The sequence below is a fragment of the Coffea arabica genome, chromosome 1c (genome assembly GCF_036785885.1).
Source record: "Coffea arabica cultivar ET-39 chromosome 1c, Coffea Arabica ET-39 HiFi, whole genome shotgun sequence".
Lineage (NCBI taxonomy): Eukaryota > Viridiplantae > Streptophyta > Magnoliopsida > Gentianales > Rubiaceae > Coffea > Coffea arabica.
This window is the reverse complement of record NC_092310.1, coordinates 6,132,719-6,139,319: the sequence shown is the minus strand read 5'-3', so window position 1 is coordinate 6,139,319 and position 6,601 is coordinate 6,132,719. Positions and strand designations below refer to the sequence as shown.

The following is a 6,601-nucleotide window of genomic DNA, read 5'->3' as shown; positions in this document are numbered from 1 at the left end:
AAGATATGTTGATGAGGAGGCTTCAGCCCAAGAGAGAGAGCTTATTCTCCCCAGGAAAAAAAAAAAAAAAAAAAAACAAGGTTCCATCAACAAAAAATGCCTTAATGTAGGTGTAGAGCTATACAATACAGGAATGGTGTGGGCAGTAAGGAATGGAAATCTGACTAGAGTGTGGTTAGATGACTGGACAGACGTTGGACCAATTAGAAGGTGGACCTCTAACTAATGGAGAAGATCAACTTATTGTCAATCAAATTTTTGGTCTAGGTTCGTTGTGGGACCTCAGTCACATATCAGTCCAATTATCTGATCATATCCTTAAAGTAGTTAAATCCATTCTACATAATAGGTCACACAAGCTAATGATTCCATCTGTGGAAAGGGAATGCTTCTGGCCTTTTTAGTCTCAAGTCAGGAATAGATATGTTATCCTCCAACAGGGGGTGGCTGTAATTCTGATTTGAAGTGGATTTGGAAAGTGGTAGCTAGTAATAGGGTCAAAATTTTCCTATGACTAGCCAGCTGGGACAGGCTTTCCACCAAAAACAATCTGCTGAAAAGAAATATTGTTCAAGAGGAAAAGTGCACTTTCTGTGATCATAGTAAAGAAGCTGCTCTTCATATGCTGGGGTGGTGCATGGATGCTGAAAAACTTTGGAGTAGCCTGGCTATTCCTACCTCATTCAAACCTGCTGAGAATGACAATGTGGGAGGTAGGTTGAGAAAAGTCTGCTTAAAACAGAACACTATCCACACTTAAACCTGCTTGGGGAACCATAATTGCTTAGGATGTTGGCTGCTTTGAAAAGATAGGAACAAAAGACTGTTTGAAGGACAAAATATTTCCATATGCCTTCAAAAAGCCATGGGGGCCTCTGCAGCAGAGTATCTAACAATAGGCCCAAACAACGGAGCAGGTTTCAAGGTCAAAGATCAGTTAATGCCTGCTGGCAACCTCCCACTGGCCCTTGCTGTAAATTGAACACAGATGGATAAACCATGGGTAATCCTCGTCCTGCTGGTGCAGGAGGCATAATCCATAACCATTTGGATGAATGGATTGGAGGACATAGTACGAAGCTGCGATGGTCTACTAACTTGAATGCTGGTTTATGGGGCCTAAGAGATGGATTAATTCTAGCTCAATCTCTCAATATTTCTCATCTTAATGTAAAAAATGCATGCTAAAGTCATTATGGACTTGCTACTGGATTCTAACTCTAATACTCATGCATCCTCTTCATGTCTTATTGATTGCAGGACTAGCATGAGGAGCTCCCAATCAGTTTCCATTAGACGTGTTCTGTGAAGCCAACAGATGCGCGGACCTTTTGGCAAAGAAGGGCGTGGAAGCTGAAAAAAATTCATTTTGTTTGAGAATAGGCCCCTAAATATTTCTAAGTTTTTAGCTGATGATGTTAGAGGTTTATGCCTGCCACGTTTTGTAGACTCTTAACTAATATATATATATTCTGCTTTTCTTTCGTTAAAAAAGGAAAGAAATGAAATGATATTAGATACATATGTCAATAAAAGTCTTCTCGTTTCTTTTTTCTTTCCCCGTCACACTGCGATTCCTAAACATCATAAAAGAGTTATGTTCTCTCACTTTCTTTTCTTTTCCCCTCAAATCTAAGCTTCCAAACTTAGCAGAACTAAAATTGTTATCGGTTGGAAGATTGCGTTGCATCAGTTGTTCTTAGGTTGGAGGCATTACGTGTGAGAAATGAAAGATGAATCTCAATTGGTATCCACGTCAGTCAATTTGCGTCTATACGAATGTTTGGGGTCACTCTGCTTTGGTGTGGTAACTTGGCCACAGAAAACGATACTAACTAATCGGGGCAATTCAACTTCGGCATTCTTGCCTAGCGTGCAATTGAATTTGGGGTCTGCTTGTGCAATTGACTTGCAAGGAAACAACACGCCTGGAAAGGGACTACAAATAGCGTATTTGTGTATATAAGATTTCTAGGTTCTGTACACGGAAATGGTGAGAATTTCACCATCCTCTCGAGTCTCGACCGACAGCTATAAATGCTTCAAGAAAAGGCTCTTAGCAGATTTGTTAAACAAAAGAATACGATTGCTTTTGCCGCGTTAGGTTCCAGTCTTAACAAGTGTTGATTCACTGATTACAAGGAAAGGTTCCCAAATGCCATTGAATTAGAGTGGAGTGGTAGTTTACTTGAACCATGAACTTTGATCATACAAACTCTGTCATTCTTTCATGAATGGATCAGTTAAAATGTAGTTTTTCTGCCTGCTAGTTTCTGTCTTATCTTCGCTACCAAATGGCCTACAAGTGAGATGCGCAGAAAAGTAAGAGGCATATGTAGATAAACTATGAGCAATCTTCACCTGTTAATGCATTCAAGCGGGTTATAGAAACCTTTCACCGTGAGGACCAGAAATTGTAAATGCTTGAGCAAAGGTAAATGATCTCATCACCTTGTGTTTCTAAGGATACAATTTGAAGATAAAAATAATTGACCCTGGTAATTCATTTATGCACGCTTTACTATCTTATCCACGAACAGAGCTCTCTGAAAATATATCAGTTAAACATTTTCGCAGTTTTTGATCCACAAATGCATTCCTGGTTTGATGTGGTATGCATGAAAAGTACACGTCCACCAAATCAGAGAGACGAAAAGGCTAATCAATACCGAATTAGCCAAAAAACAACCATCATTTTCAGAGCTATATTTTTGGACCAAACTGGCTGAAACCTTAAAGAAATCAAGTTCTGCCTAAATGAAACAAGCTTGCAATAGCCTCAATGGTCTCCAACATTATCAATTGCTTCCCAATTTCTGGCAACAATCAACATCCTGTAATCCTTTTACCATACACCACTAGTATACCATTGGGAAAAAACAATAAAGGTTCTTGAGATACAATTCAAAGTTGAGAAAGCCACTAAAACCTTCATGATGACTTAAGACTCAGGACTTGCTAGCGTCAAAACATTTGCCACCAAGCAATTACCTATCAAATATATGTGACGCTATTCTGAGATAGGTTTATAGACCCCTGCAGGCAAAGGAAACCAAATGTCAATAACACAATAAAAGGTTGATCTAGTCTAATGCTAGCAAATTAACACAACTAAAAACTAATTGACAGTTGTTCATCACAATACTGTATTGATTGCAGGACATAAAAGCAATGGCTGACTGAAACTTGGGAACATCTACATAGAAGTGCAATGCAGACATGAAAGCCTACTACAATTTCTAAGCCAGTCCTAATACTTTCTTAATCATTTTGCAGTTATAACCATAATATAATTAATCCCTCTATCTCTTTACCACTTAGGTATCTTTAAAGTTTTGTGTTAACCAAAAGAAATATCTATAATTTTGGTTTTCCAAATATGAGCCTTATTATGTTTCCCTGGATAAGGGAAAACCAAAGATTGAATCTTGACCTAAAATACACATGAAACTTTAGAAAAGAATAATGTAAAATAACTTCAACGTGCTCTTGTACTAGAGATATCCTAAAGGGAATTAAATCCTTTGAAATTGGCATCAAGAGAATCAAGCAAATAAATGCTGGAAACAAAGTTTAATTACGATTTAATTTCCTAATGATTTTCAATTGATTATATTGTACTTGTAACTATCTTTTAAGTTGACAAAGATCCAAATGCATAAAGTGATAATTCTGTATGCTTAACACATGCAAAAATAATTTCTACTACTTACACATCCTTTGCCTTGATCAGGAGTCATTTTGTTCAGAACCAAAACGGGTATTCTGTCTTTTCTTTTTCTTTATTTCTGCTCCTTTTATAGGTAAGGCACATACATAAACGAGATGTTGCAAAAAGTAGAACAAGTTTTAGTAAAACAAATAGGAATTTTCCTGCTCAAAGATGTGGACATAACCGAAACAAGAAAGTCCTATTTGAAATCAGGACTTGGGAAACAAACTCATAGAAACAGTATGATAAGCCATGATATATCCAGGTTTACAGCATTTTCCTTTCAAAAGTAAGTATATAACAGAAAAATTGGAAATTAGCTCTAAAAAACAGGGCAAGAAAATCTAAATGAAACATATACTTCAGTAGTCCACCTCTGTCCTTGCAGTCTGGTGCTCTTAATTGCTAACTGTCAAAGTTTTTCATTTCCCTTCTTACTCTTTTCTATATCTTGTTGTGCATAGATCCTACTGGCAACATCTATTTCACTGAACTATATCTTGCTGACTTGAGAATTTTGAAGTATGCAGCATGGCTCAAAATCCACAATGAAAATAATTGCGGGAAGTTTGTTTACTCCTGGCATTATCTATTTCACTAAGCAATTGTTCAGAATTTACTGAATACAGGTCACCCACCAACCAAAAAGAAAAAGCCGCCACCTGTGTTTCAACTTCTTACTGTATACTAAAGATTGAACTTCACTCTGTGTATTAAATAACTCAAAACTATTGCCACCCACATTGGATAAATAAGAAAAAACAGATGAAGAGTATTAGCAGAACACATCAACTCTAAAATCAATCAAGACAGGCTTTTCCCATAACTTTCAAATCATTATGCCTCACGTCATCAACCCTCAAGTCAGTAACATTTAAGCGCTATTAGAAGTTAAAAACACACAGCGTATTCTTCATTTAGCTTGAGGCTTGCTAGTAATATATCTCATAAGAAAACAGTGGAATTTAAACAAGCAATCAATTTTATTGTTTTTATCCTAACTCACTGGATAATTTTTGTTCATCAGTCCAATAATAACCAAAAATTTCCTACTTGATTTCTAGAGAAGGAAAAGAAAGCCCATTGAAAAAAAATCTCCCAAACCTCCCCATTTGATCATTATCAAATTTTGATATAATGTAGAAACAAGTTTCAATCCTTGTTGATTATAGTGAAAAATTTCAGCAATGCGATTAAAAATCAAGTGCTCCATCCCCTTTGATCATCATCATCAAATTCAATTATTTTTCCCTTCCAAAACATAATGATTGCTCCAACAAACCCAAAAAAAAAAAAAATTTCTGACAACCAAATTACGTAACGAAAGTCCAATTCGACAATCCAGCAGTCATTCAAAAAAGTTCTTAGACCATCCAAGTGAAATGGCTTATTTCCGCCTTCCAGAAAAAAAAAAACAGATATTAAAAAGCAACCAAATTCCAAAATTGCAGAAATTAACCAAAAAAAAAAAAAAATCTTTACCTGACTTTCTTGTCGAGCAGAGATTTGAGAACGCGAGAAAATTGCTGGGACTGAACTGTACGTTCGCGTGCTTTACGAGCTAAAACTCGCTTCTCCGAGTTCTTAATATGATGACTTTGCTCGCTCCTTATCAGCCGCTCGATTCCGCTGGATTGCATCTTCTTTTGCATAAGCGCTAACGCTCGCTCCAAATTGCCGTCCCGTACCTGGACTCGGATGCCTCGCTGCTGCTGGAGCTCATGACTCACTGAGTTCAGCACCGCACTTGAGCGAGTCAAAATCGTCGGCATGTACTTCGCGACGACGTTCATCATTTCTAGTATATAACTTGAATACTGAGAAATAATGATGAAAATAATTGAAAAAAGAGAAACCCTAAATCCCCAAAAATAATGATAAATGCTATTAAATAAATACGGAGGTCGCTTTCAAGTTAGTGGGAGAAAAGGATGAATACCTCCGGCGACAATTGATCGGCCGGCGAAGAACTGATGGCGAGAGAAAATGGTGAGAAAGTGAAGTGGAAAGGGTGAGGCGTCTGAGAGTTGGAAAGAAAGGGAAAAAAAAAAAAAAACTCCTTTCCAATCACCTCTTTTTAAGGGGTTAAAAAAATAAAGGTTGCGGCTTGGAGGCGTGACTGGTAAGATGATTTGCAACTCCACGCCTTCAAAGTTACAGTTATGCAGTAAAGGCGCAACTTAAGATATTCTTTATAATATTACGCCTTTAGTGGCGTGGGGATACTATGGTGTAAAGGCGCGATCATCCCCGGCAAGTTGGGCTTTTCTGATTGGGTTTTGGAAAAACAAAAGGGCGTTGCAAATTCGTCGGCTTGGTTCAAATTACCTTACAAAGGATCGAGTTCAAGACTTCAAGAAGAATCCTTGTATCCTTAGCATCTTATCCTTGGAAAATAAATATTCTTAATATCATTAACTCCGTTTGGATTAGTTATTTTTTAAAATATTTTTAAAATATTTTACTACAACAGTGTATATGAAAAATTTTAACTATAGATGTTTTTTAAAATATTTGATATATTATATGGATGATATGTTTTTTTGAATTGTTTTTGTTTGTGTATTATTATAGTATTGTATTTGAAAAACTATTTTTAAAAAAAATAAGGCAATCCAAACGAATTATATTTTGATAAATATATAACTTTATCAAAAACAAAAGTACAAATTAAAGATAGACAAATGTCCAAATTTAGTATTGATAAATATATAACTTTATCAAAAACGAAAGTAGTAATTCAAGATAGACAAATGCCCAAAGTTAGTATTGGACTATAGTTGCATCAAAGACGATGTGCTTTTCAAGATTATAGACGTAATATAAACTTTTGAAATTTTAAGAAGTCGCAATAGTGTTCACTTCACAAGGGTAGGTATAACTCAACTT

The 6,601-nt window shown here is 36.2% G+C and overlaps 1 long non-coding RNA gene across 2 annotated transcripts; it reads right to left on the bottom strand.

The window, feature by feature from the left end:
* Positions 1 to 2,774: 2,774 nt before the first annotated feature.
* LOC113709208 (uncharacterized) lies at positions 2,775 to 5,781 on the bottom strand. 2 transcript variants are annotated; one of them, XR_003452623.2, is made up of 3 exons: positions 5,652 to 5,781; positions 5,195 to 5,529; positions 2,775 to 3,036 (listed from the first exon to the last, which is right to left on the bottom strand). It is a non-coding gene; the product is annotated as an uncharacterized lncRNA (long non-coding RNA). The 2 variants fall into 2 exon arrangements; XR_003452631.2 differs by having other exon boundaries at positions 5,195 to 5,510; positions 5,652 to 5,766.
* Between the last annotated feature and the right edge of the window lie 820 nt (positions 5,782 to 6,601).